Consider the following 5790-nt stretch of genomic DNA (forward strand, 5'->3'; position numbering starts at 1 on the left):
TCCTGTTCAGTCGTCACAATGACCGAAATATACTGTCTCCCGTTTTCTTTCTTGTCCTGGATTCATAGAACTCCCTTCCACTTACTTGTATACGTATGAATGGAAGAGGTGTAACATAATCTACAAGAGTAGATCAGTTAGATCTGAATATTCCCACCGGTCTGTGAGGTCATTTTGGTGAATGATGTTTGAGAACAGAGATGTCTCATGTTTATAATGACATTTACTTTTTCTGCATCCTGTTTTCTTAGTGTCGTGCACCAACACCGGATACAGCTTTAGAAAAATATCTTCTGAATTACACCTTTAAGGTATGTTCTAGATATACAACTTTTTCAAATATAAGTCTTCCCATCAGTAGACTCTCCATATTATATTTATTTGACACAGATGGAATATGGTTGAGGTCATGGGCCTTGCTGGTTGGTGATGGTGGGTGGTCTACAGCAATGTGTACATATCAGATATCTATTATGCTCCTGTTAATATGAATAATTTCTATATCTGCACCTGATAAAACTATGCTGCCCAGTCATCACAATGTATAAAATATTCTGTCTTCTTCTTACTCACCCACTTGCATGAGTATAAAAGGATGAGGTGTAAAGTAATCTCCTTCAGTAGATCATTTCGACCTGAATAGATCTGAGAGTTCATAAGGCCACTATGGGGAAAGATGTTTGAGAACAGAGATCTCACATCTATAATAGAGTTCTCTGGAATCAAATTGAATAAGAAAAGGTTCCGTACAGAGAGTGCTTGTTATGTGGCCATGGTGCACTGCTGGATGACTGACAGTGATGCCTCAATCCCTGACCGTGGTGATAGTATGGTGATGGTGATAGTATGATGTTTAAGGGCAAGTTACTCCACCCAGTGCAGAAACACAGGGCCAGGCCAGTGCCTCCTATAGAGAAGCACATGGCAGCAATCTGCACCCAGGAACTTCTAAGATAAGAGAATTATACAGGTCACTCTTTCTTGCTTTAAAGACATAAGAAGTTGGGCAGTCAGGTGACATTTTTCGGACTTTGAGGTCATTACTCATAAGATCTGGTTGACCTGCTGTCATCATATTGTGAATGTAGCAAAGGAGGCAGAGCTAGATTAAGGATTTGGGGGGCCCAGGGTACTTAAGAGAGGGGGGCCCTATGGTCTAACGTTAACAGCACAGTCAGTGTCGGACTGGGGCATGAAGGGCCCACCGGGGAACTGCAACGCTAGGGGCCCACCAGAGGGGGTGTGGCCAGTCATTATAGAGGCGAGACTAGACGCTAGAGGGGGAGGGGTCAGCCCACGAAGTACAGCTAGCACCATAGTGTAGTATATAAAGAATGCAGTGTGTGTATAAAGAGTACACAGTCTGACCTGCCCCTTAGATTGGGCAGAACAGTCACCATAAATCGGGATTGTCCCACTAGACCAGGCTTGGCTAACCTGTGGCACTCCAGGTGTTGTGAAACTACAAGCCCCAGCATGCTTTGCCAATATATAGCAGCTTATTGCTGGAAGGGTGTGCTGAGACTTGTAGTTTCACAACACCTGAGTGCCACAGGTTAGCCAAGCCTGCACTAGACTCAGAATATTTGACAGACTGTCCTACCTGTTCTTGTCACTTTTACCACCTGTAGCTGCTGGTTTCTTTAGTTGCTGCTTGTCTGGATCTTGGAATGTTGAGGGCCCTATTTGGAAAAAATAATGGGTACATTTAGAAGATTCCAACCAGCCCTGGCATTAAATCAATAGGACCAAAAATTAATACTTAGGCCTTCCTCCAGCCCCAACATTAAAGTTATAGTATTCCCATTTAATAAACCTATTTCCCTCCCTCCAGACAGCCCCTGCAATAAATCGCATTTATGTATACGTATAATAAATATACCTATTTCCCGCAACCGTCACTGCCATTAAATAATTCATATTCACATTTAATTAAAAGCCCCCAAACCACCCCATCTTAAATTAAATTGTCCCACCTTCACCCTACAAAGAAAATAGCACCCATTATTTAGCTACCACCTACCACACACACATTACATTGCCACAAGCCCGCTGTGCCATCACACACACATTACTGTGCCCCTTAATCACCATGCTGGGCCTCCTTATGATCACACTGCGCCCTCCATGCTGTTTTTGCCCCCCCTTCATCACCCTGTGTCATGCTGCTTTTGTTCCCCCCTTCTCCTGGCCCCCCTTAACTCTGCCATCATGCTCCCCCTTCACTCTGCCTTCATGCTCCCCCTTCACTCTGCCTTCATGCTCCCCCTCCACTCTGCCTTCATGCTCCCCCTCCACTCTGCCTTCATGCTCCCCCTCCACTCTGCCTTCATGCTCCCCCTTCACTCTGACATCATGCTCCCCCTTCACTCTGCCATCATGCTCCCCCTCCACTCTGCCTTCATGCTCCCCCTCCACTCTGCCATCATGCTCCTCCTTCACTCTGCCTTCATGCTCCCCCTTCATGCTCCCCCTCCACTCTGCCTTCATGCTCCCCCTTCATGCTCCCCCTTCACTCTGCCTTCATGCTCCCCCTTCACTCTGCCATCATGCTCCCCCTTCACTCTGCCATCATGCTCCCCCTTCACTCTGCCTTCATGCTCCCCCTCCACTCTGCCGTCATGCTCCCCCTCCACTCTGCCGTCATGCTCCCCCTCCACTCTGCCGTCATGCTCCCCCTCCACTCTGCCGTCATGCTCCCCCTCCACTCTGCCGTCATGCTCCCCCTCCACTCTGCCGTCATGCTCCCCCTCCACTCTGCCGTCATGCTCCCCCTTCACTCTGCCGTCATGCTCCCCCTTCACTCTGCCGTCATGCTCCCCCTTCACTCTGCCGTCATGCTCCCCCTTCACTCTGCCGTCATGCTCCCCCTTCACTCTGCCTTCATGCTCTGCCTTCATGCTCCCCCTCCATTCTGCCATCATACTCTGCCTTCATGCTCCCCCTTCATGCTCTGCCATCATGCTCTGCCTTCATGCTCCCCCTTCATTCTGCCTTCATACTCTGCCATCATGCTCCGCCTTCACTCTGCCATCATGCTCCCCCTGCACTCCCCCTTCAGGCTCCCCCTTCATGCTCCCCCTTCATGCTCTGCCATCATGCTCCCCCTCCACTCTGCCTTCATGCTCTGCCTTCATGCTCCCCCTCCATTCTGCCATCATACTCTGCCTTCATGCTCCCCCTTCATGCTCTGCCATCATGCTCTGCCTTCATGCTCCCCCTTCATTCTGCCTTCATACTCTGCCATCATGCTCCGCCTTCACTCTGCCATCATGCTCCCCCTGCACTCCCCCTTCAGGCTCCCCCTTCATGCTCCCCCTTCATGCTCTGCCATCATGCTCCCCCTTCATGCTCCCCCTTCATGCTCCCCCTTCACGCTCTCTTTCTTTCTTCCATTCCCTCACTTACCTTTTCTATCTGATTCTATCTTCTCTTCTGTCTTCTGTCTTCTGTCTGCGGCGCTCCTCACTGAATGTCGGGCGTGATGACGTCATCACGCCCGGCATTCAGTGCGCACGGAGCCGGCGCTGCAGACACGCAAGGTTAATTTTGTTTTTTTTGTCTTCAGTTACTCGCTCCCCCACCAACGAAGAGGGGAGCGATCAGGGTCGGGGCCTACCGGGGGATAGACCGGTCCCCCGGCGGGCCAGTCCGACCCTGAGCATAGTGCCATCATTCAGGGAGAGAGTTACTAAGTCACATAGTTCTAAACCTACTACAATAATACACTATTAAATGTCATGTATGTATATATATATATATATATATATATATATATATAAAATCATATATATATATATATATATATATATATATAATAATGTAGTAATGTAGTAATCTATGTATGAAATGTAAAATTTACATAAATTCAAATTTGCAATATCATCCTAGACCCTAGTAACTCCTACTCTTGTTATAACAATTCACTGGATTTTCTCTGTATTCATTTTTAAAACCCATATTCTCTCTCTGTAATAACATTTACTTTTTCTGCTCCTTGTTGTCCTATTAGTGCGCACCAAGACTGGAGTCACCGCCCCCAGGATTTTATCTGGATTACAGCTCGGAGGTATTTACTAAGATACAACTTTCTAAAAATATAAGTCTTCCCATCAGTGACCACTTCACATTATATTAATTTTACACAGATGGAACATAATTGAAGTTGAGGCCATTGGGCCTTGGTGGTGGTGGCGGTGGGAGGTCTAAAGCAACAGCAAGCTGGGTGGAGGGGTGGGGCAGAAAAATGGAATCCAGTTCAGATACCAGGTACAGCAGAGGATATGTGGAAAAATCAGATTTCTATTATGCTTCTGCTTATATTAGTAATTTGTATATCTGGGCTTGCAAAACATTTAGATTTCTGTTGAGAACATGACAAAATATCCTACCCCACACTTGCTGCCTAGGTGTGATCTTTGGCTCAAAACTATCCTTTATTCCCCACATCCCATCTCTATCTCTCTGACCCCCTGACCAACATTGCTGTGTGACTGGATCATATAGCCCACTGAGCACTTTTTACAGTTGCAATCTGACCAATATACAATATATAGCACTTAACCTCATGTATCAAAGTTACATTGTCCCATAGGTTGTAAGCTTGTGAGCAGGGTCCTCTTACTTCTCTGTCTGTCTGTATTACCCAGTACTGTTTTATTACTGTGTTTGTATCCATTTGTAAAGCACTATGGAATATGCTGGCGCTATATAAATAAATGATGATGATGATAGTACCAGAGGTAGCAAAAGTCAACACAAAGCCCAGGAGTAGAGCTGGACATCGGGAAATCTTCTACCTCCTGATAAAATTGATCTCTTTAGGATCGAGTGTTTGATTCCTGAGGGTTTCCCATTTCATGCAACGTTTGTAAATATCTGCTAAATTACACTATCAGTTACTCTGATATCCTATTAGTCTGGGGATGGTCTTCTCATTTGTTTGGTTCACGTGAAGTGCTATCCTGTTTTACGAGTATTAGGAATGGATCTTTGGCTGTAGCTCCTAAAATTTCAGTCCATTATTGGTATTTGGCTTCCGCATGTAGATTAATGTAACAGACGCAACACAAATATAATCTGCCTTGTTTGTTAAACCATGCGCATGTCTTTCTGGCTTTGTCTACCTGTTTCTTTTATTAAGCTGACATTCTGCTATCTATATGTCCTCTGTTTCATTTCTGTCCAATGCCGTCTACTTCTACTACTAGGAATGTCTTGTTATGATTGGTTACTACAAGTTACAGCTCATCTGTGATATCTCCATCAGCTTAAAAAAACAAAACAACTTAATGCACATACAGCCCCAGGAGTGAATTGCGTAAAACTAATGGTTGCTTCATGCTTAGGATATTGTACCTGTGTACATGGTTTACCCCATTGTGTAGTCATTCTTTTCATATGCAAACATTTTATCAACAGTCAGAATTCTCAGCATCTGATGAAGTGAAGACAACTGAAGATGCTGGATGTGAAGTTCCCATCTATGAGGTATGGTGTCTTTTTGACTTCATATTTAGATGGATTCTATTATCCTCTGCAAAAGGTCTGATTGGAGGAAACAGATAGATCAGGGGGCGGCTTTGCTAAGTGCAGATAAGGCGCACAACTGTGTCTAGTTTTGCACTGTTATTTTAATGAGCTAGTTTGGGAGGAGAAGCTGCTTTTAGGGAAGCAACTGAATGTTTTGATGTTTGTATATGAGCCTTAGAGCTTCTGTAGTTCATCACATGACTTTATTAGAACACATAATGGTGAAGGAAGCTGGTAAAATTCATTATGTCCGCACAA

General features: G+C 45.2%; 1 long non-coding RNA gene across 1 annotated transcript; it reads left to right on the forward strand.

Annotated features, from left to right (window-relative positions):
* Positions 1-266: 266 nt before the first annotated feature.
* On the forward strand, positions 267-5490 carry LOC142108700 (uncharacterized). Its single transcript, XR_012680200.1, has 3 exons — positions 267-311; positions 4013-4069; positions 5422-5490. It is a non-coding gene; the product is annotated as an uncharacterized LOC142108700 (long non-coding RNA).
* Positions 5491-5790: the final 300 nt, after the last annotated feature.

Source organism: Mixophyes fleayi, chromosome 12 (assembly GCF_038048845.1).
Source record: "Mixophyes fleayi isolate aMixFle1 chromosome 12, aMixFle1.hap1, whole genome shotgun sequence".
In the NCBI taxonomy this organism is placed as follows: Eukaryota; Metazoa; Chordata; class Amphibia; order Anura; family Limnodynastidae; genus Mixophyes; species Mixophyes fleayi.